The sequence below is a fragment of the Dreissena polymorpha genome, chromosome 5 (assembly GCF_020536995.1).
Source record: "Dreissena polymorpha isolate Duluth1 chromosome 5, UMN_Dpol_1.0, whole genome shotgun sequence".
Taxonomy (NCBI): Eukaryota; Metazoa; Mollusca; class Bivalvia; order Myida; family Dreissenidae; genus Dreissena; species Dreissena polymorpha.
The window spans coordinates 105,219,196-105,242,496 of record NC_068359.1 but is presented as its reverse complement, the minus strand read 5'-3'; the positions used below and the strand labels follow the sequence as shown (position 1 = coordinate 105,242,496).

Here is a 23,301-nt window from a genome sequence, read left to right as displayed (position 1 = left end):
TCAAAAGCTTTTTTCATGTCAATAAAAACAGAACCAATACAATTACCGTTATCTACATCTTTGAGCCACTCATCAATAAGTCGAATCAGTGCTGTTTGGCAAGAATGATTTTCTCTAAAGCCTGACTGATGTTTATTCAACACATTTGTTATTCGAAAGAATTTTTTCAATTCGTTTGAAAGATGTCTTTCGAATGTTTTGGATATAGTTGGCAAAATTGAAATCGGACGATAATTATTACAGTCCTCTCTGTCTGAGTCTTTATATATTGGTAGAACATACGCTTGTTCTAACAAATCGGGGAAAATTCCTGTACGAATACAATTATTAATTATCGAGGTAATTGGTAAAACAATATGCTCTCCACAGTATTTAATAATGTTTGCACTGATCCCGTCGAGTCCCGTAGCCTTGTTAACATTTAAATTGTCAATTATTATACTTACTTCGAGAGGGGTAATGTAATTTATAGAAAATTCATGCTGTTTTAAAGATTTGTCGAGATATAACTTCAAATAAGCAAAGTTTTCTTCGTGAAATTTAAGATTATCAACAATATTTGATATGTTTGTAAAATGCTCATTTAAGGCAATTAGGATCCTACTTTTGTGACGTTTTGTCCTCAACATACACACCGTTCACTAAAATTTTATTTGGCAAATTTACTCCGCAGTTTTGATCATTGTCATTATTAGATATCATTTTCAAATTTTTCCAAATATTTGTCGTACTAGTACCATTTTTAACAGCATTGTTGTAATATTCTTTCTTGCTTTTGCGAAATCATGCCGTAGTTTTATTTCGTAACAGTTTATAATTGTCCCAGTCTTTAATTTTGTGGAAGTGATCTCTATCGCACATACTTTTAATAACTTCTTTGTTTATCCATTTTGGCATATGTGTGCTTTTTATTCTCTTTTGCTTGTAAGGGGCGTGCTTTTTTAAAATGTTATTTAAAATTCTATATAAAGATTGAAGGGACATATTTGGATCGTGAACAGTTTCAATTAAGCTTAGTTGCGAAATTGATAGATCAAATTGGAAATCAGATATTGAAAACTTTTTAAAGCATCTATATCTTATATTCGAGTGAGTGCCTTGTTTCGAGATTTTATAGTTAATTTTCCTTGTCATGCATACCGGATAGTGGTCGCTTATAGATATTTGTGGGACATAAGCAGTATTTACTCTGTCAGTTCGATTAGTATATATATGATCAATTATTGAAGACGATTTATCTGTGACTCTGGTTGGTGTGTTAATAAGTTGCAAGAGGCCATGCTTTAATACCGTTTTTGACCACATTTTGCATTCATAGGACTTGCTGTCAGCAAAGTATTTAAAATTGAAATCACCTAATATGTGATACTCAACGTTTAAACCCTCAAACTTAACAAGTAACGCATTAAATTTTTCTATCCATTTTTGCGTCTCATTAGGTGGACGATAGATAAAATTTAACAGAAAAGATTTTGTGTTTTTAAAGCAAATTTCAATACAAACTGATTCAATCCCATCAGGCTCTAAGTCTGGCCTATGTTTAAATGGTACATGGTAACCTATATAAAGCAAGATTCCGCCACCCTTTTTCTGACTTCTGTCTTTACGAATGTATGTAAAATTCGGAATATTTAAATTTACATCAGACAAATTTTCGTTTAAAAATGTTTCGCAAAAACCAATAACATCAACATTACATTTTTTCGGACAACAAAACGTACTTAATTTCATCAAGTTTTGGCAAAAAGTGTTGAATATTTAAACCAACGATATGAAGTCCCTTTTTTGAAAATTTTAATGTAGACGCTGCTGAATTATTTTTATCCTCGCAAAAGTTTAATCTTTCAGTTGCAATAGGGATTGAGATTGAAACATCATTATTATTGCATGACATATTATGACAGCGTTTTGAGTAATCAGAAACTTTAATACTGGCATCAAAGACACGGTCTATATCACCATATTTTAGCACTATTGCGGATTCATTACATATACAAATCTTAAAATTACAATTTTTACAAACCTTGTTAAGTTCTTTAAATTCGTTGACTATATCACCATATTTTAGCACTATTTCGGATTCATTACATATACAAATCTTAAAATTACAATTTTCACAAACCTTGTTAAGTTCTTTATATTTGTTGTGTATCAGTACATGTTTGTGTCTGTCTACGCGTTCCTACTGAGCCGAACTCAATCTTCTGCATTCACTAGTGTAGTGATTATTGTAATGACAGTACTCAAAATGTTTTTGTTGTTGTCCATAATTACTACTATGTTGATATCTAGATAGATTATGCTTCTTGCCATCCCTTCCGTCACGTGAACCGCCATTCCTTGAGCCTCGATCAGATGCGTTAATTTGGAAACCGTTACTTCCTGTTTGCGTCTGATAGCCATTTTGCCCGTCACGTGAGTCGCTATTTATTAAGCCATAACCTGGTGCATGATCTCCCTAGCCGAAACTGCTGGTTTGTGTGTGAAAACTGCCTCTTCCGTCACGTGAAAAGCGATTCATCGAGCCACGTTCTGAAGCATACTTTTTGTAGCCATAACTTCCGGTTTTCAACTGATAATTACGTGAATCGCCGTTTGTCGAACTGCCTCGATCAGGAGCATAATAAGGGTATCCATTACTTCCGGATTGAGTATAGTGAAGGGTTACGCTACGATTCGCTTGTTGATCTTGTTGTCCGCTCGTCTTCTGTTTAATGATGTGCACGGCTTTGTTGATGTTAGCCACTAGAGTACTGCAGCCTTTAGCTTGCAGATGTATCCCATCGCTGCCATACAAATGTTAAGCCATGTTACCATTTCCATAAATAAAGGATGTATACAGTTCAATATATTTAGCATCTGTTTCGTCGCATATTTGTTTAATTATATCATTCAGTGGAACTACATCTGCATCTCGTCTTGGGGCAACTGTGCACAAGTATACAGTGCATTTATGTCCATTTAGTTCATGTAGCAGTTGCTTTATTTCACGGTATGCTTTTCTTGCGTCGCCTCCTTCCGCCATGTCATTACCACCAATATATATTATCACATTTTCGTATTTTGTCATGTCCCATGAATCCAGTGTCAAACGAATGTCTTTAATTTTCCGCCCTGGTAGAGTTTTAATGTGTGTATTTTCATTTAATCCACGCCTGTTAATTCCACTTATAATTGAGTCACCTATTATTAGAGTTTTCAAAGTATTCTTTGATCTATCTGTCGTGTCCACAATATCAATATTCACTTCAAGTTGTTGCTCTGTTGAAGACTGTTTTCTCTCTTTTGTATCATGTCCGCTTCCGTTAATTTTACTTTTTTGTGACTGAGGTGTTTCCGCTGTAGCTCTTTCACTGCGTTCAGTTTGTGCCAACTGTTCTGCCATATTCGCTGTTGATGGGATCATCTTCTTTTTATTGTCATGCACTGATTGTAATTTCCTGTGAAGTGCGTCGTTGGCTTGTTTCATGTCTTTACTGAGTTTATCCGTACTCTGACTAACTGTTTGTACTTTATCTGTTGATTGCTGGTTAGCTAACGAGATTGTATTTTTTACACTTGCGATTTCATCTCTTAATTGCGAAAGTTGCAATGCAGTCTCCTGTTGAAAATTGTTCAATTGGAATTTAGTAGCTAACAGAACTTCAGTCATCATCTTCATTTCCTTAAGAATGGCATTTTCTACCGAGTCTATTTGGGTGGCACAATTAATATGAAAACTAGCCTCGCTTTCTGATTCTAAATTAGTCTCGGAATTTTCAGTCAATTCATCTTCCGCTTCTGTCTCTATCTCGATATTTGTGTCCGCTTTATTATTCTCTTCTTTTTGGGAGTCCTGTTTTATATTACTGTCTAAAAGCGTGCGAGGTTCATCAACATCATGCGTTACAGACATTTTCGGTGATGGGCGCTCGGGATTTTTATGCTCCAAGTATGACAGTATTTGCTGTTTCATGTATTCATTTATTTCACTTATCGAATAATTATTTGTCTGAATGTCAGTTTCCATTATTTGGAGGATGTTTGGAAGGTCTATGTCAAAGAAGTGAGCCACGTTTCTACCAATGATCAAGCACGGGGAAGTTGTGTGGTACATGTTAAACGTGTACAAGTGGTTCTTCTCATCTGCGACTTTATAACGAAGCTCCACTTCATTTGATTTTCTGTCGTTTGCTGGTTTACATAAGTACTTATAATTAAGTGAATTGTCTGAAAAATACTTTTTGCTAGCAAATTTTAACAGTTCATAAGTACCTGTGTTGAGTACGAGTTTTGTTCCTCCGTAAGATTCTATAATCTCAAGCGATTCCTTTTTAGTAGATGACAATTTCTTCTTCATATTCACATGTTCGTTCAAACTGTAATTTCTCACTTCCACATCTTCTCCTTGCTCGCTCCCGCCGATATTGACTTCCACTGGCGCAAGTTCATAATTATTTATTTTCCCTCTTTTTTCTTTCATTTTTAGTTTTTTCCTCAACAGGCGAGCTTCGTTAATGTCAAATAATTTGATTTTAGAGTGAACTTCCGGTTGATCTTGCGCGACCGCTGAATCTTCGTTGTCCATTTTTTGCCGTCAACAATCACTCACGAAAATATTTTTAACATATAAATGTAGAGAATTTTTGAAGCTTTCTTCCGCACTATTTTTGTTTAATTAACTCTATTTATGACCGAAAGATTAATTTTTTCTCATTTTTAACTTAACGTCTTTTTTTAAACTTGTTTATCCGGACGCGACGTCATTATACCATTATAACGGACGAACGCACGCAGGGACGGATTGACGACGGACTACACGGTATCCTAAAAGCTCACAATGAGCACTTTATGCACACATGAGCTAAACAGTGTGAAAACACAGTGTTATCGTTGTTCTATAGCAATACATAATTACATATTAATTGCTATTTGTCAACTTAGTTTACAAAAGATGACACCAATAAATACCATACATTGACCAGTGTATTCTATGGTGTTGTTTGTTGTATGCTATAAAATTATTTAGTATCGAAAATATTAGCCCATTCAAATAAAACGAGGGCTACAACAACAACAACTTAAAACCAAAACGCAATTGACTTAAACAACAACAACTACTACAACAACAACAACATCTACAAGAACTACAGCTTCTACAACTACACCTACAAAAACTTATACACGAATTACAAAAACTAAAACAACTACTAAAATTTGATTTAAGACATTTGATTTTTTTTTCTTACAAAATCAAGGAAACTCGTCAGACCAAAATAGTGTTCGAGTCTGACCAGAGCAATCAATCGTGATACGTCAATAACGTTCATATTCCCGATACGAATATCTATCCATAAACCAAGTTTAATCATAATAGTTTTTACGTTTTGAGTTGTTGCAGTATCAAGATTTTAGTTTCCCTTTATTTCTGCAACCACAGCAACCTCTTACCTTATGGTGCATTACGATACAACATCTTTATATTATTTACTCACCGTGGGCATGCACCGGGTAGAATTCTGTCCAGTTTATTTTGCAACGTTACAGTCACAAAATGGCTGTCCAGGACCAAAGTCTACAACCAATAAATATATAACAACATCAGCAGCTTTAACACATAAATAATTGTTCGGGCTTATCGCAAAATATTGCATAACTGGATGAAAAAGTTCAAATCCGTATCACGAGCTCATTGTTGATAAAACGAACAATTTCATAGTAAAAGTTAAAACAAAAATATTCATTTATAAAATGTTGTTGTTAAACAGAATATCATACCTCGAGTAGAAGGCATAGCAGCAAGTTAATAAAGCCACCTCCCAGGAATATAAGACGATACGGAACATTGGGTGGCATTTTCAACTAAAAAAACAATAGTCGTGTAATAACCAATAAAAAATACTTTGTGGATGTTATGTCAAACGGAAGATGTTGATATTTTAACATGATCAAAGGCAATTAGGAAATTGCGTATTTTTAATAAGCCATTGTATGGCCCATGTCTAACCTTCGTAATATAAAGTTGCATGTGTACCAGGTGTTATATAAAAGGTGCCCACGTTAACAAACAATACTAATATATGTGAATAAGCTATTTTAACATATAGCAGACAGTATCAACCAGTTTATTCTTAAATACGTGTGAACTGCTGATCAAGTAACTTTCATAGACATAGGAATGCACTTAATGTGGTAAGACAGTATTCCGTTTTAGAAGGTATTTTTAAAGACCCACCTCAAATAAATCCACAATTTCATCCGGAGGATATATATTCAGCCAGGCGTTCACTCCAAATACGATGATTAGATTCACCAGGAAGGCATCTAGAGTATAAGCACGTTGATAAGATTGTATGCATAGTAGACAATATCATTTAATGCATATACACTTCTTAAAGTTTTTATAACATATCTACCGTTTTCTGCCACCAATGAATAACGTATTAAACATTCAATGATGAGAAACCAAATCCGCTTAAAGCGTTTTCTTTTTTCCTATCATCAATTAGCTGATCTATTGCGTATGCTTGAGAACCAAAGATGCTTTTCGCATAAACGTGTCTAAGATAAGCGACATATAACCCAGACACGTGCATATCACTGGGAATAAGCAGGAAGTCCTGCACATTTGCAATTCATGACAGTGGCATATTTTAAAATTTATATTCAATGGTTTGATAATGTGTTCAACGCTTGCAACATGGGATTACACACACATATGCAGTTCGTGTATATGACATGTGTCCGGTAACGGTTACAGTATTATCAACATTTTCTCCAGGTGAACGTGTTACTCATAATATCTGTGACGTACAGTTAGTGAACATGGATTTCCGGTAAGGTTTGCCTTTAGAGAAGATGATTGCGAGGATGATGTACTGGTAGGATGAACTAACGAAGATGGCCATGTTCTCGTAGCTCACGTAATTATATTCGTCCTCTGGGTCTACCACGAAGGCTACAAACCTAGAGAGCACAACAACTTAAATAACGGAAATAGATTGTTTTATTATTTGTAATTATTACCTTGTCACATGTCACCCCCATCGCATATGGAATCCAAAGCAAAACTTCCATAAAAGGCATCTATGTATTTGGTTCCATAACAAAACATTTCATTCTGAAGCGACTTATTAAGCAGATAGTATTTGCATATACTTCAATCCGTTACCTTTACATTAACCCCATACGACTTAATATGCATTTCAAAGCGAGTTCTCGATGTTAGGTACTAATACGTGTATCGGTATTTATAATTTTATAATAATTCCGTTATCCGTTCTTGAGTTAAGAAATGGAAATCCTTTATCTTTTTAGTAACCATGACCCGATAAGCCATTGTGTAAACACAAGTTTAGACTTAATATACTGGGTGAATTGTTTTATAAACGTTAGTTCAGTCTGGAGTTATTGATCAGAGACCATACTTTTACGGAGCATTTAGCCCACTACCCGCTCGCCAAACTTTCAATTAACGTACCACAATGGCATCCTATAGAAGAATAACAGGTGTAATAAAACACAAAGCATGCACTAAAGCTAAACAAAAGCAAATAACGTGGGATTCATGTTAAATGTATGAAAAGATGATTTTAGTACTTTATCAACACAACACGTTATAAACAACACACCTTTTTTCAGGCTTCGATTAGAATGAGCTTGCAAAAGCACGACTAAATGTTGTTACCATGACGCCCGCTGGATGAAGAAGAAGAAGAAGATCTGCACGGCCAACATGATGAGTATATGAAGTATAAGCGACAACACGGGGGCCAGGCTCATCAGCTTCACTGGTGGGGCCACTCTGTGCAGCTTTCCGTAGGCGTGTGTTCGCCCGACTGTCCGCAGAAAGACATTCATTGAAACGTGCACATGAATGACTGGCGAAATACTATTTTATTTAAACAGTTTATAAACGTGAGTACAATCGTGACTCAGAAACACAAGTCAATAAAGTTTTAAGTTAAGGATATGACAAAATTTAAATTAACTTATTTTACTTTGGCCATGTCTGATGCCCCTGATCTTAGACCAATAAAACTGGCTCTTGAGGGGGTGTCTCCATCTAAATGGGTTATAACTTCTGTCAAGTTATTTGAAAATCCTCGTTATGCTTAAGGCTACATGTATGTTCTTACTTCTGACAATACTTATGGTATTGACTTAAGGCTTAAGGACCTTGTCCTTGCGTGCGACACTCAGTCTCATCATGCTCATTGCTTATGCTCTGCACAAAGTGCTGGGGACTGATACCCTTACTTTAACCTTTGACCTTCAATTGTGACATTGACGTTGGATTAAGTAATTTGACTTCTTTCATACTAATTTTTGCTAAGTTAGTCTGAAATGCATGCTTGACAAAGATGTCGTCCGGAAAATATATTCAGTCCACAGGTGTTTCCATATAAAGTAAAAACAAACACTTTAAAATCGGATTAATAGTATTAAATGAATTGCTTACACGTGATCATGAGAGTTGTCAACAGGAAAAGGTCAATGTAGAGGAATTCGAAGTCTGTCACTCTGTTGCTGATCTGCAAAGCAAACTTAAAACATAAACAGAGACAAAACCGATGTGCATTGGATGGCATTTACTAGGGCCCACTATCATAAACATTCTGAACTGCTCAGGTAAGCCCAGAAAATGCGATTTGAGTTTCTGTAAAGCTGAGCACTGAGAATGTTAGCCAGCTCATGAACAAACTAAAGATTACGCCATTCACATTCTTTATCAAACTCAGAAATGTGTCCCACTCAAACAAGCAAAGTCGTTGAATTTATATCTCTAGCCAAATAAAGTTTGTTTATGGATCGGTGCAAAGCCCTTTGTACAAACTATAATCATTAAGTGAAGTGTAATTAGTAAAAGGTAATAATAAATTTTATGGTAATTGTTTTATGCATTGCAATTCTCCTTTTTTTATATATACACACCAATGAAGTTTTATGTTTAAATATTGTAGCGTATCTGATATATAGCCTTAAATATATACATGATACAAAAACAACAAAGGGCAAAAACGCTTAAATACGAAAGTGCATGGCTATGGTTATTGTGCATGGCAATGCTTCCAATTGAGTTCTACACACCCATGCATTTTCATTTTGAAACGTTGAATCATTTCTTAAATACAGCTCTGAAAAGTTCAACAACAATGGCAATACTCTTATTTAAGAAAGTGGCGGGTTAAAGTTCTTAAGCATGGCACTGCTCCTCATACATATCAATACACCCATGAAGTTTCATATCTGTGATACAGCCCTGATTACTCTTAGTAAAGAAAGTGTTGGGTCAAGGTTCTGTTCTTGTGCATGTCACTTCTCCTCATTGATATCTATACACCTATGGAGTGTCAAGTTGATAGCTTATATACTTATTAGATATAGCGCTAAACAGTTATGTGACAGAAAGACGGACGGACTGACAGACTGACAGATGGACGGACTTACGGACGGATGGACAGTGAACTTTTCAGACGAGAATTGGGTTTGAGACACATCGACAATAACAAATGAGTATTGATTTACAGACATGGTGACATAATGAGACTAGAATTTGGTAACATACACATTGACTATAACTGACTATTAACGGTTCACACACACACATCAATCACACACATTGCCTTTTACACGCGATTATTGGTTAATAGAGACGTTGACCATAACAGACGATTATCATTTTACAGAAAACATTGATCCGAACAGACACTTAATTGTTTACAGGCACATTGACCTTAAAAGCTTATTAACAGACAAATTGGCCATATTAGACTATACTGGTTTTCAGACACATTGACCATATTAGACTATACTTGTAAGTTGGTTTTCAGACACATTGTCCATATTAGACTATACTGTTTTTCAGACACATTAGGCCATATTAGACTAAACTGTTTTTCAGACACATTGGCCATATAAGACTATACTGGTAAGTTGGTTTTTAGACACATTGACCATATTAGACTATACTTGTAAGTTGGTTTTCAGACACATTGGCCATATTAGACTATACTGTTTTTCAGACACATTGGCCATATTAGACTATACTGGTAAGTTGGTTTTCAGACACATTGACCATATTAGACTATACTTGTAAGTTGGTTTTCAGACACATTGTCCATATTAGACTATACTGGTTTTCAGACACATTGGCCATATTAGACTATACTGGTAAGTTGGTTTTCAGACACATTGGCCATATTAGACTATACTGGTAAGTTGGTTTTCAGACACATTGTCCATATTAGACTATATTGGTTTAGAGACACATCGACCTTAACAGACAATTATTAGTTTACAGATACAGTGACCTCAACATTCAAGTATTTTGTTAACAGAAAGATTTACAATGACAGACGATGATGGGCTACAGGCGCAGCGACATTAACAGACGAGTATATGTTTACATACACAGTGAAATAGACCGACGAGAATTTGATTACAGACACATTGACAATATCAGATGTTTATTGGTTTACAGTGACCTCCTTAACAGACGATTATTTCTTTACTGTCGTAGTGACCTTTACAGACGATTATTGGTTTTAAGACGAGTCTAAGATATGCGAATTGGATTACATAGAAAGAGATTCAAACAAAGAAATTTTCGTTTACAGTAACAATGATCTGAACATGAGAGAATTGGGTTAAATACAAACTGACATGGACAACACATGACAATACAGTCCGAGCTTTATACGCATGTAGGCTTCACTATATTTGCATTCGGTTTTGTTCTTGCACGCGTTTGTAGATACTATTTAAAAGAAAGCTATTGAACTCGGTTCTAGCACGGACACTTGTTTACTCTTTGTAACGGTATTTATTATATTCATACATAATGATCAGTGACAATTTAATATCGCCGAGCTATACTTCAATTTAAATCAACTCTTGACGTTTAATATAATACCTAGTGTTTAAGACGTACCCAATAAAGAATGAGCACTGACAGGAACTGTGTTAGACTGTAGCAAGCCATGTACTTGAAGATCCCAAAACTGGTCACCAGAGCGGCCCGTCCCTCTCTGTACGGCAAATAAAGAGCAACACGTAAACATAATTTGGTGCATATAGCTGCCCTCTGCTGTTGTTTTTTTCGAATTAAAAACAGCAAAATACAACATATTTTTGCTAAAACTTTGCTTTGTATTTATCCCTATGTTATTTTATTATGCGAATAAACAAGAGGTGTGTTTGTCAGAAACACAATGCCACCTATTGCGCCACTTTGAAATAAAATTTCAATATATCATTTGGCAGGTTTAGAAATTATTTCCCTTTTAAAGCTTATTACTTCCCTTGGATTGTGTTTTATGACTTTTGACCTTGAAGGATGACATTGACCTTGACCTTTCACCACTCAAAATGTGCAGCTTCATGAGATACACATGCATGCCAAATATAAAGTTGCTATATTCAATATTGCAAAAGTTATGGCCAATGTTAAAGTTTTCGGACGGACGCACAGACTGACAGACTGACGGACTGGCAGACTGATAGACGGACTGACGGACAATTCAACTGCTATATGCCACCCTACCGGGGGCAAAAACGTTAATTAATATATTATTTGCTTAGAATGACATACATGAGCTAGAGCCATTATCTCTTACTTACCGTATAACAGTCGGCACACACGAAATGTTGGCGTTCTTTGAGGTGAAAGGAGAGGCGACGGACGCCTCCGCCTCTGACAGGCTGATTCCCGCGTGGGCGGTCTTGAGAGCGCCACAGTCGTTTGCTCCGTCACCACACATGCCCACGTAGTAACTGTAGCACACACAATGTTGAAAATTACACGCGAATATGCATATAGACCAACAACTTTCAGGAATAATTATATCGACAACAAGAGATGTGTTGTCAGACACACAATGCCCCCAATTGCGCCGCTTTGAAATAATATTTCAATACATCATTTGGCAGGTTTAGAATTTATCTCCCTTTTAAAGCTTATTACTTCCTTTGGATTGTATTTTTTTACATTTGACCTTGAATAATGACATTGACCTTGACCTTTAATCACTCAAAATGTGGAGCTTCATGAGATACACATTCATGCCAAATATCAAGTTGCTATCTTGAATATTGCAAAAGTTATCGCAAAACTTTAACCAAGGTTAAAGTTTTGGGACAGAATGACAGACATACAGACAGGCCAAAAACAATATGCCCCCGGTCATTCGATCCGGGGCATAACACTCTTTCCTCTATTGGTCTACCTCCCTGCTTTGTTAAGAAAATGCGAGTGCATTCAGACATTTATTATGACAAAACAACAGAAATTAAATCTTGAATCATTTTTTATCAAGACGACAACAGGGTCATTTTCATAATGCAGCGTCATGCACGAAAGGACTTTGCAACGTAGCAACGTTACAAAAAGGACCAGCTGTAAATCGACTGTGATTGGTGTCGATTATTAAAGTATCTCGCAAGCACCACATACAGGTTCGTCTATCCATGAAGATATATCATTTTGCTGGTACAGTATGATATTACCTGCTAAGTAACAGAGAAAACTCGGGTTATTGGCAAAGTATTCTTTATGATATTAACGAGACCAATAAAGTCTGCAAGATGCCATCCTAGACATATTATATACATTGTACAATGTATATAAGTCACGGACCCAGTAAACCCAGCACATTGCCTTACTCGGCATTCGATCTTAGAGGCGGGCAAAATAAAGCCAACACAGTTTCTTGCTGGGCATTTGATCGATTTGTGAGACACGTGCCCAATATATCATGCAAAGCGTTTACTCGACATGCTATCTGTATGTGAGGCACGGGCAAAATAAAGCAAGCTCACTGCCTTATTCGACATGTGGTTCATATGATGGTTCTGTAAGACGCAAAACCGAATACATCTTTAACAGTGACGTGCCTTACTCGACATTTGATCTATTGGAGACCCACACCAAATAAAGCAAGAACAATTCCTTATGAGACAACTCATCTTTATGTTACAAATGGACCAAATAAAGCTAACAAAGTTCTTAATCGACTTAGTATCTATATGCGACACACGGGCGCAAAAGAGCCAATACACTGGTTTACTCGACATTTGATTGTATATGTTAATAATACGCCTTATAAAGCAAAAACAGTGTCTTTCTCGACATTTGATCTATATTTATGACACTGAACACATAAACTAAGAAGAATGTCATACTCAACATTGTATCTATATGAGAGACACCACGTCCCAAATAGAGCCAACAAGTTTCTCACTCGAACTTTCATCTATGCGCGACAAGGACCCAATAAGGAGTACTATGATCTACCCAACATTTGATATTTACATGAGACTTAAAATCAACAAGAGATTGCCAAGCAAAATTGTCCCCTACCGGTGAAACTCCACAATTGTCAGTATTTTTTTTAATGTGTTGCCATAGCAACCAGAATTCTTGACGTAGGAACAAAATGAAATGACGTGCATAATCTCCATATTGCCATCTATCCATGTTTCATGTTTCATGAAAAAATATGAATAACTTTCAAAGTGATCGCAGGATCCAGAAAAGTGGGACGGACAGACTGACAGACAGACAGAGCGGTAGGGGACAATAAGGCAAGTACTATGACTTACTCGACCCAATAAGGCCAGCGTATTGGCTTACTCGACATTCGATCTGTATGTGAGACATTGACCCAAAAATGGCAGCACATTGACTTACTCGACATTAGATCTGTATGCGAGACATTGACCCAATAATGACAGCACGTTTACTTACTGGATATTAAATCTGTATGTGAGACACTGATCCAATAAGGCTAGCATACTGACTTACTCGACATTAGATCTGTATGTGCGAAAATAACCCTATAAGGACAGCATATTGACTTACTCGACATTAGATCTGTATGTGAGACACTGATCCAATAAGGCTAGCATACTGACTTCCTCGATATTAGATCTTAAAAGGGGGCCTTTTCACGTTTGAGTAAATTGAAAAAATTGAAAAAAAAGTTGTTTTAGATTCGGACATTTTCGTATTAGTTATGATATTTGTGAGGATATGGTAATACTGAACATTTACCATGCTCTAAAATAGCCATCATATGCATCTTTTGACAATTTAAAAACCCGAAAATTATAAAGAGTTGCAACGCGAAACGAATTAATAATTTGTTCTTTTGTTGTCGTTATATTTTGTGAAACTACGAGGATTGGTTATATGAAGTATAAAATACAACTGTCATTGTACCTGGAAGGATGGCTGAGAGGTCAAAGTGGGAGACTTTTTACTCCAGGACTCCAGAGGTCAGTGGTTTGAGCCCTGCTGAGGGTAACCTTTTTTTCTTATTTTAATTTTATTCTTGATTTTTTTACTGGAGTTTTTTATATCCAATGTTAACATATATCAATATAAAGCATTTAATGACAAACTTAAAAACATGCCAAAATCTGTGAAAAGGCCCATTTAAGTGAGACACTGACCCAATAAGTACAGCATATTGACTTATTCGATATTAGATATGTATGTGAGACACTGACTCAATAAAGACAGCATACTCGACATTAGATCTGTATGTGACAAATGGACACACTAAGCTCAGCATACTGACTCACGTGACATTAGATCTGTATGTGACAAATGGACACACTAAGCTCAGCATACTGACTCATGTGACATAAGATCTGTATGTGAGACACTGACCAAATAAGGACAGCACATTGACTTACTCGACATTAGATCTGTATATGAGACACTGACCTAATAAAGAAAGCACATTGACTTACTCGAGATTACATCTTTATGTGAGACCCTGCCACAATAGGGACAGCACATTGACTTACTTGACATTCGATCTCTATGTGAGACTCTGACCCAATAAGGACATCATATTGACTTACTCGACATTAGATCTCTATGTGAGACAATGGCCCAATAATGACAGCATATTGAATTACTTGAAATTCGATCTGTATGTGAGACACTGACCCAATAAGGCCAGAATACTGACTTACTCGACATTCGATATGTATGTGAGACACAGACCCGATAAGTCAAGCACATTGACTTACTCGACATCAGATCTGTAAGTGACATATGGTCCCAATAAGGCCAGCATACTGACTTACTCGACATTCGATCTGTATGAGAGACACTGACCCAATAAGGAAAGCATATTGACTTACTCAACATTATATCTGTATGTGAAATGTGGACCCAATAAGGCCAGCATACTGACTTACTCGACATTCGATCTGTATGAGAGACACTGACCCAATAAGGATAGCACATAGACTTACTCGACATTAGATCTGTATGTGAGACCCTGCCACAATAGGGACAGAACATTGACTTAATCGACATTCGATCTGTATGTGAGACACTGATCAATAAGGCAAGCACATTGACTGAATCGGCATTATATCTGTATGTGAGACATTGACACAATAATGACAGCAACTTGACTTACTCAACATCAGATCTGTATGTGAGACACTGACCGAATAATGACAGCAACTTGACTTACTCAACATCAGATCTGTATGTGAGACACTGACCGAATAATGCCAGCACATTGACTTAATCGACATTCGATCTGTATGTGAGACACTGACCGAATAATGCCAGCATATTGACTTACTCGACATTCGATCTGTATGTGAGACATTGACCCTATATGGCCAGCATACTGACTTACTCGACATTCGATATGTATTAGAGACACTGACCCAATAAGTATAGCACATATTTTGACTTACTCGACATTACATCTGTATGTGAGACTCTGACCCCATAAGGCCAGCATATTGACTAACTCGATATTAGATCTGTGTGCAACACATGTATCCAATAAGGAGAGCACATTGACTGACTCGACATTTCATCTGTATGTGAGACTCTGACCCAATAAGGACATCATATTGACTTACTCGACATTAGATATGTATGTGAGACAATGACCCAATTATGACAGAACATTGACTTACTCGACATTAGATCTGTATGCAACAAATGTATCCAATAATGACAGCACATTGACTTAATCGACATTAAATCTGTATGTGAGACAATGACAAAAAAAAATAACACCACATTGACTTACTCGACATTTTATCTGTATGCAACAAAAGTATCAAATAATGAAAAAACATTGACAAACTCGACATTCGATCTGTTTGTGAGACTTTGACCCAATAAGGACAGCATATTGACTTACTCAATATTAGATCTGTATTTGAGACAATAACCCAATAATGACAGCACGTTGACTTACTCACTCGAAATTATGTCCTGTAAATGAGACAAAAACCAATAAGGCTTGCACATTGACTTACTCGACATTCAATTTGTATGTGAGACATTGACCCAATAAGGCCAGCGCATTTGCGTATTCGACATTAGATCTGTATCTGATACACTGACCAAATAAGGCCAGACATTTACTTACCCGACATAAGATCTGTATTTGAGACACTGACACAATAAGACCAGCATACTGACTTACTCGACATTAGATCTGTATGTGCGCAACTGACCAAATAAGACAAGCATACTGACTTACTCGACATTAGATCTGTATGTGAGAAACTAATCCAATAAGGATAGCATACTGACCTACTCGACATTAGATCTGTATGCTAGACACTGACTCAATAAAGACAGCACATTGACTTACTCGACATTAGATCTGTATGTGAGACAATGACCCAATAATTACAGCATATTGACTTAATCGACATTCGATCTGTATGAGAGACACTGAACCAATAAGGATAGCACATTGACTTACTCGACATTAAATCTGTATGTGAGACATTGGCCCAATAAGGCCAGCATACTGACGTACTCGACATTCGATCTGTTTGTGAGACACATACCCGATAAGCAAAGCACACAGACTTACTTGACATAAGATCTGTGACATAATGTCCCAATGAGGCCAGCATACTGACTTACTCGACATTAGATCTGTATGAGACACACTGACCCAATAAGGATAGCACATTAACTTACTTGACATTAGATCTTTATGTGAAACATGGACCCAATAAGGCCTGCATACTTTCTTACTCGACATTCGATCTGTATGAGAGACACTGACCCAATAAGGATAGCACATTGACTTACTCGACATTAGATCTGTATGTGAGACCCTGCCACAAAAGGGACAGCACATTGACTTAAACGACATTCAATCTGTATTTGAGACACTGACCAACAAGGCCAAAACATTGACTTAATCGACATTATATCTGTTTGTGAGACATTGGCATAATAATGACATCACATTGACTTAATCGACCCTATAAGGCCAGCATACTGACTTGCTCGACATTAGATCTGTATATGAGACACTGACCAAATAAGGCCAGCATATTGACTAACTCGATATTAGATCTGTGTGCAACACATGTATTCAATAAGGAGAGCACATTGACTGACTCGACATTTCATCTGTATGTGAAACTCTGACCCAATAAGGACATCATATTGACTTACTCGACATTAGATCTCTATGTGAGACAATGGCCCAATAATGACAGCATATTGACTTACTCGACATTAGATCTCTATGTGAGACACTGACCCAATAAGGACATCATATTAACTTACTCGACATTAGATCTCTATGTGAGACAATGACCCAATAATGACAAAACATTGACTTACTCAACATTAGTATCTGTATGCAACACATGTATCCAATAATGACAGCACATTGACTTAATAGACATTAAATATGTATGTGAGACAATGACAAAAATAACACCACATTGACTTACTCAACATTTTATCTGTATGCAACACATGTATCAAATAATGAAAAAACATTGACTAACTTGACATTCGATCTGTTTGTGAGACTTTGACCCAGTAAGGACAGCATATTGACTTACTCGATATTAGATCTGTATGTGAGACAATAACCCAATAATGACAGCACGATGACTTACTCGAAATTATGTCTGTAAATGAGACAAAAAACCAATAAGGCAAGTACATTGACTTACTCGAAATTAGATCTTTATGTGAGACACTGACCCAATAAGGCTAGCACATTGACTTACTCGACATTCGATTTGTATGTGAGACATTGACCCAATAAGGCCAGCGCATTTGCGTATTCGACATTAGATCTGTATCTGAGACACTGACCCAATATGGCCAGACATTTACTTACCTGACATTAGATCTGTATGTGAGACACTGATACAATAAAACCAGCATACTGACTTACTCGACATTAGATCTGTATGTGAGAAACTAAACCATTAAGGCTAACATACTGACCTACTTGACATTAGATCTGTATGCTAGATCACTGACTCAATAAAGACAGCACAGTGACTTACTCGACATTAGATCTGTATGTGACACAGTAGACCCAATAATGACAGCATAGTGACTTACTCGACATTAGATATGTATATGACGTATGGACCCACTAAGCCCAGCATATTGACTCACTACCATTTAGATCTGTATGTGAGACACTTACACAATAACGACAGCAAATTGCCTTAATCGACATTAGATCTGTATGCGAGACCCAGACCCAATAAGGCCAGCACATTGACTTACTCGACATTCGATCTGTAAAGGAGGCTCTGACCCAATAAGAACAGCACATTGACTTACTCGACATTAGATCTGTATGTGAGACAATGACCCAAAAATAACAGCATATTGACTTCATCGACATTTGATCTGTATGTGAGACACTGACCCAATAACGCCAGCACATTGACTTCCTCGACATTCGATCTGTATGTGAGGCACTGACCAATAAGGCAAGCACATTGACTTACTCGACATAAGATCTGTAGGTGAGATATGGCCAGCACACTGACTTACTCGACTTTCGATCTGTATGTGAGACATTGACTCAATAAGGCCAGCATACTGACTTACTTGATATTAGATCTATATGGGAGATATTAACCTAATAAGGCCAGCATATTGACTTACGCGACATTAGATCTGTATGTGACACATGAACCCAATAAGGCCAGCATACTGACTTACTCGACATTAGAGCTATATGAGAGACATTTACCCAATAAGGCCAGCATACTTACTTACTCGACATTAGATCTGTATGTGACACATGGACCAAATAAGGACAGCATGCTTACTGACTCGACATTAGATCTGTATGTGAGACACTGATCCAATAAGGCCAGCACATTGACTTACTCAAATTAGATCTGAATATGACACATGGACCCAATAAGACCAGCCTATTGACTTCATCGACATTTGATCTGTATGCTACACATGAACCCAATAAGGCCAGCACATTGACTTACTCGCCATTAGATCTGTATGTTACACATGAACCCAATAAGGCCAGCACATTGACTTACTCGCCATTAGATCTGTATGTTACACATGGACAAAATAATGCCAGCACATTGACTTACTCGCCATTAGATCTGTATGTGACACATGAACCCAATAAGGCCAGCATATTGACTCACTCAACATTTGATCTGTATTAGAGACACTGTCCCAATAAGAATAGCACATTAACTTATTTCACATAAGATATGTATGTGAAACATAGACACAATAACTCCAGCATACTGACTTACTCGACATTCGATCTGTATGTGAGACACTGACCCAATAAGGATTTCACATTGATTTACTCGACATTAGATCTGTATGTGACACATGGACCCAATAAGGCCAGCATACTGACTTACTCGACACCAGATCTGTATGTGAGGCACTGACCCAATAAGACTAGCACATTGATTTACTCGCCATTTTATCTGAATGTGACACATGGAACCAATAAGGCCAGCACATTGACTTACTGGACTCCGATCTGTATGTAAGACTCTGACCAAATAAGGCCAGCGCATTGACTTACTCGACATTAGATCTGTACGTCAGACACTGACCCAATAATGACAGCACATTGACTTACTCGACATTCGATATGTACGTGAGACACTGACCCAATAATGACAGCACATTGACTTACTCAAAATTAGATCTGTATGTGACACATGGACCCAATAAGGCCAGCATACTGACTTATTCGACACTAGATCTGTATGTGAGGCACTGACCCAATAAGACTAGCACATTGATTTACTTGCCATAAGATTTGTATGTGACACATGGAACCAATAAGGCCAGCACATTGACTAACTCGACATTAAATTTGTGTTACACATGGACCCATTAAGGCCAGCCCATTTACTTACTCGACATTAGTTCTGTATGTGACACATGGACCCAATAAGGACAGCACATTGAACTTACTCGATATTCGATCTGTATGTGAGACATGGACCCAATAAGGCCAGCACATTGACTTACTCGACATTAGATCTGTATGTGAGACAATGACCCAATAATTACAGCACATTGGCTTACTCGAAAGTAGATCTGTATGTGAGACACGGACCCAATAAGGCTAGACATTGACTTAGACTATACAAAATCTGAATGTGACACATGGACCCAAAAAGGACAGCACAATATCTTTCTCGACATTTTATCTGTATGTGAGACATTGACCCAATAAGGCCAGCATATTGACTTACTCGACATTCGATCTGTATGTGACACACTGACCCAATAAGGCCAGCATATTGACTTACTCGACATTAGATCTGTATGTGAGACATTGACCAGATAAGGCCAGCATACTGACTTACTCGACATTAGAACTGTATGTGACACAGGGACCCAATAAGGCAAGTATACTTACTTACTCGACATTATATCTGTATGTGAAACATTGACCCAAAAAGGCCAGCATATTGACTTACTTGACATTTGATCTGTATGTGAGACTCTGACCCAATAAGGCCAGCACATTGACATACTCGCCGTTAGATCTGTATGTTACACATGGACCCAATAAGGCCAGCACATTGGCCTATTCGCCATTAGATCTGTATGTTACACATGGACCCAATAAGGCCAGCACATTGACTTACTCGCCATTAGATCTGTATGTTACACATGGACCCAATAAGGCCAGCACATTGACTTACTCGCCATTAGATCTGTTTGTTACACATGGACCCAATAAGACCAGCACATTGACTTAATCGCCATTAGATCTGTATGTTACACTTTGACCCAATAAGGCCAGCTTACTTACTTACTCGACATTCGATCTGTATGTTACACATTGACCCAATAAGGCCAGCACATTGACTTACTCGACATTTGATCTGTTTGTTGCACATGGACCCAATAAGGCCAGCACATTGACTTACTCGACGTTGTATCTTCATGTCAGACGTGTTCCCAGAAAAAAACAGCACTTTACACGCAATAGTCACATATAACAGTTTACAAACTGATAGTGTGTCTTTTAACTCAGTCCGTTTCACATGTTCAAATTGAGTGCGTTTCTATTTACCCCAATTCCTGGAGATTTTCAACAAGTTGGGCTTTCTGGTCAGGTGACATCCTTGCAAAGATGGTCCCACGCACGACAATCTACGTGGAAACAAAACATAATGTGACTCGTGTTACCGTGTTTACAAATTTAAGCTTTTGGACTGCCCAAAAACTATGAACTTGCAACACTAAGCAAACGTCCATTTCTGTGCGAAGACACAGGATTACGATGCATGAACGCGATATTAAGTCCATTCCGATGTTCACCTTATGTTATTGTATCATAAAATATCTTTAAAACAAGACTATTGCCAAGCAGTATATGTCCCCTACCGGCTCCACCATTGTCAGATTTTTTACATATTTTATTTGTTGCCATGGCAACCAGAATTTTTGACGTAGGAACAAAATTAAATGACGTGCATAATGTCCATATTGCCATCTATCCATGTTTCAAGTTTCATGAAAACATATGAAGAACATTTAAAGTTATCGCAGGATCCAGAAAAGTGTGACAGACTCACAGACAGACGCACAGAGCGCAAACCATAAGTCCCCTCCGGTGAAACCGGTAGGGGACAATAATACGAGGTCTTAAAACAAAAATTTGTGTTGCTACTTTTGACATCAGGTCTGGGAAATGTTCTTTCAGTACGGCCCATGACTTCCCGGTGACCGCAAAGTGATAGACGCGACCCTGGCCCTTCTCAATATCGACGCCTTTCTCTCTGATATCCTGTCAATATATTGGAAGAAATTTATATTACAAGAACGAAAGTAGAGTGAAAAGGGTGCCAGGATAGTAATAAACCAGGGCGCTAAAATTACTCAAGCTCACCTTCTTAATCTGATCAACGTTCTGTATATGTGTATGTTAATGTCAACACTAGCATATGAGTAATAATAATTTTTACTCATATATTTTTATGTTGATATCTATTTTGATATCCATAGGATACAGCAGCTACCACTAAAAGTCAGGGGACACATACATAAAGGTTGTGTGATAGACTAAATATGAAATGTAAATGCAGCAAAAAGATTATGAAGAAGATAAAATGATAGTTTTTAGCTTTATACTATTGAAACACTGTATGGCATAACCTTATTGCGACAATGTTCATCAAGTAAGAAATAACTTGATTACGTTCGCCATTTTCAAAATCTTATCTTGCATGGTAACGGAACTAGTTTATTACAGATGTGCACTTTCATTAAATCCATACATATTAAACATAACTACAAAGTTCCAGAAGTAAGTGACCATGAGCCTTAAGTTAGCGATGTATTACATGGTCTGTATCCTCTAAATGCGCGGCCAAAAGATAATGCATACTCATCAAATAATTCAAGCTAAAACAAAAGAATAGAGAGTGATGTAGGTCAAGCATAAGTCTATAGTATTTTGATTCATATTCCATGTTATCGTTTTGTAATAGATTTGCGTAAGACATTCCGTTATATATCTACAGACACCAAAACTTTCTTAAATAAAAGTCAGAATAACATGCCAAAAACGAATTAAGGAACACCAAAAAAATGATCCTCGACAAAAAGTACATACTTTATTTTGTTTAAATAAACATATATATATATATATATATATATATATATGAAGAAAGGTGTGTGAACAACCAGATACACAGACATACAAACAGACATACTCATTGCCATGTGAGACTTCGGCGTGTGCGCCTAGCTACGGTGCAGAACAAGGCATACATATATGAAATCCCCATCCCCCAAAAAAGAATGGTTCATTCACAGCTATATATCTCGCACTTACACCGCAACACATCTCGACGTGGGAACAATTTTTACATACACAGAATGGACAATGTTACATACATAAACACTTATTTACAAACATGAAATCATAGTTGTATTAGGGCAAGATCCGATAAGGATTCTAAACTACCCTCACACTATGTTAGAGACACCGCGGAAATCCGTTTGATCAAGAAGATACAGTGAAATCA

General features: G+C 37.0%; 1 pseudogene; it reads right to left on the bottom strand.

Annotated features, from left to right (window-relative positions):
- LOC127881239 (polyamine-transporting ATPase 13A3-like) overlaps positions 1-23,301 on the bottom strand; it is a 99,845-nt pseudogene that overhangs the window by 12,306 nt on the left and 64,238 nt on the right.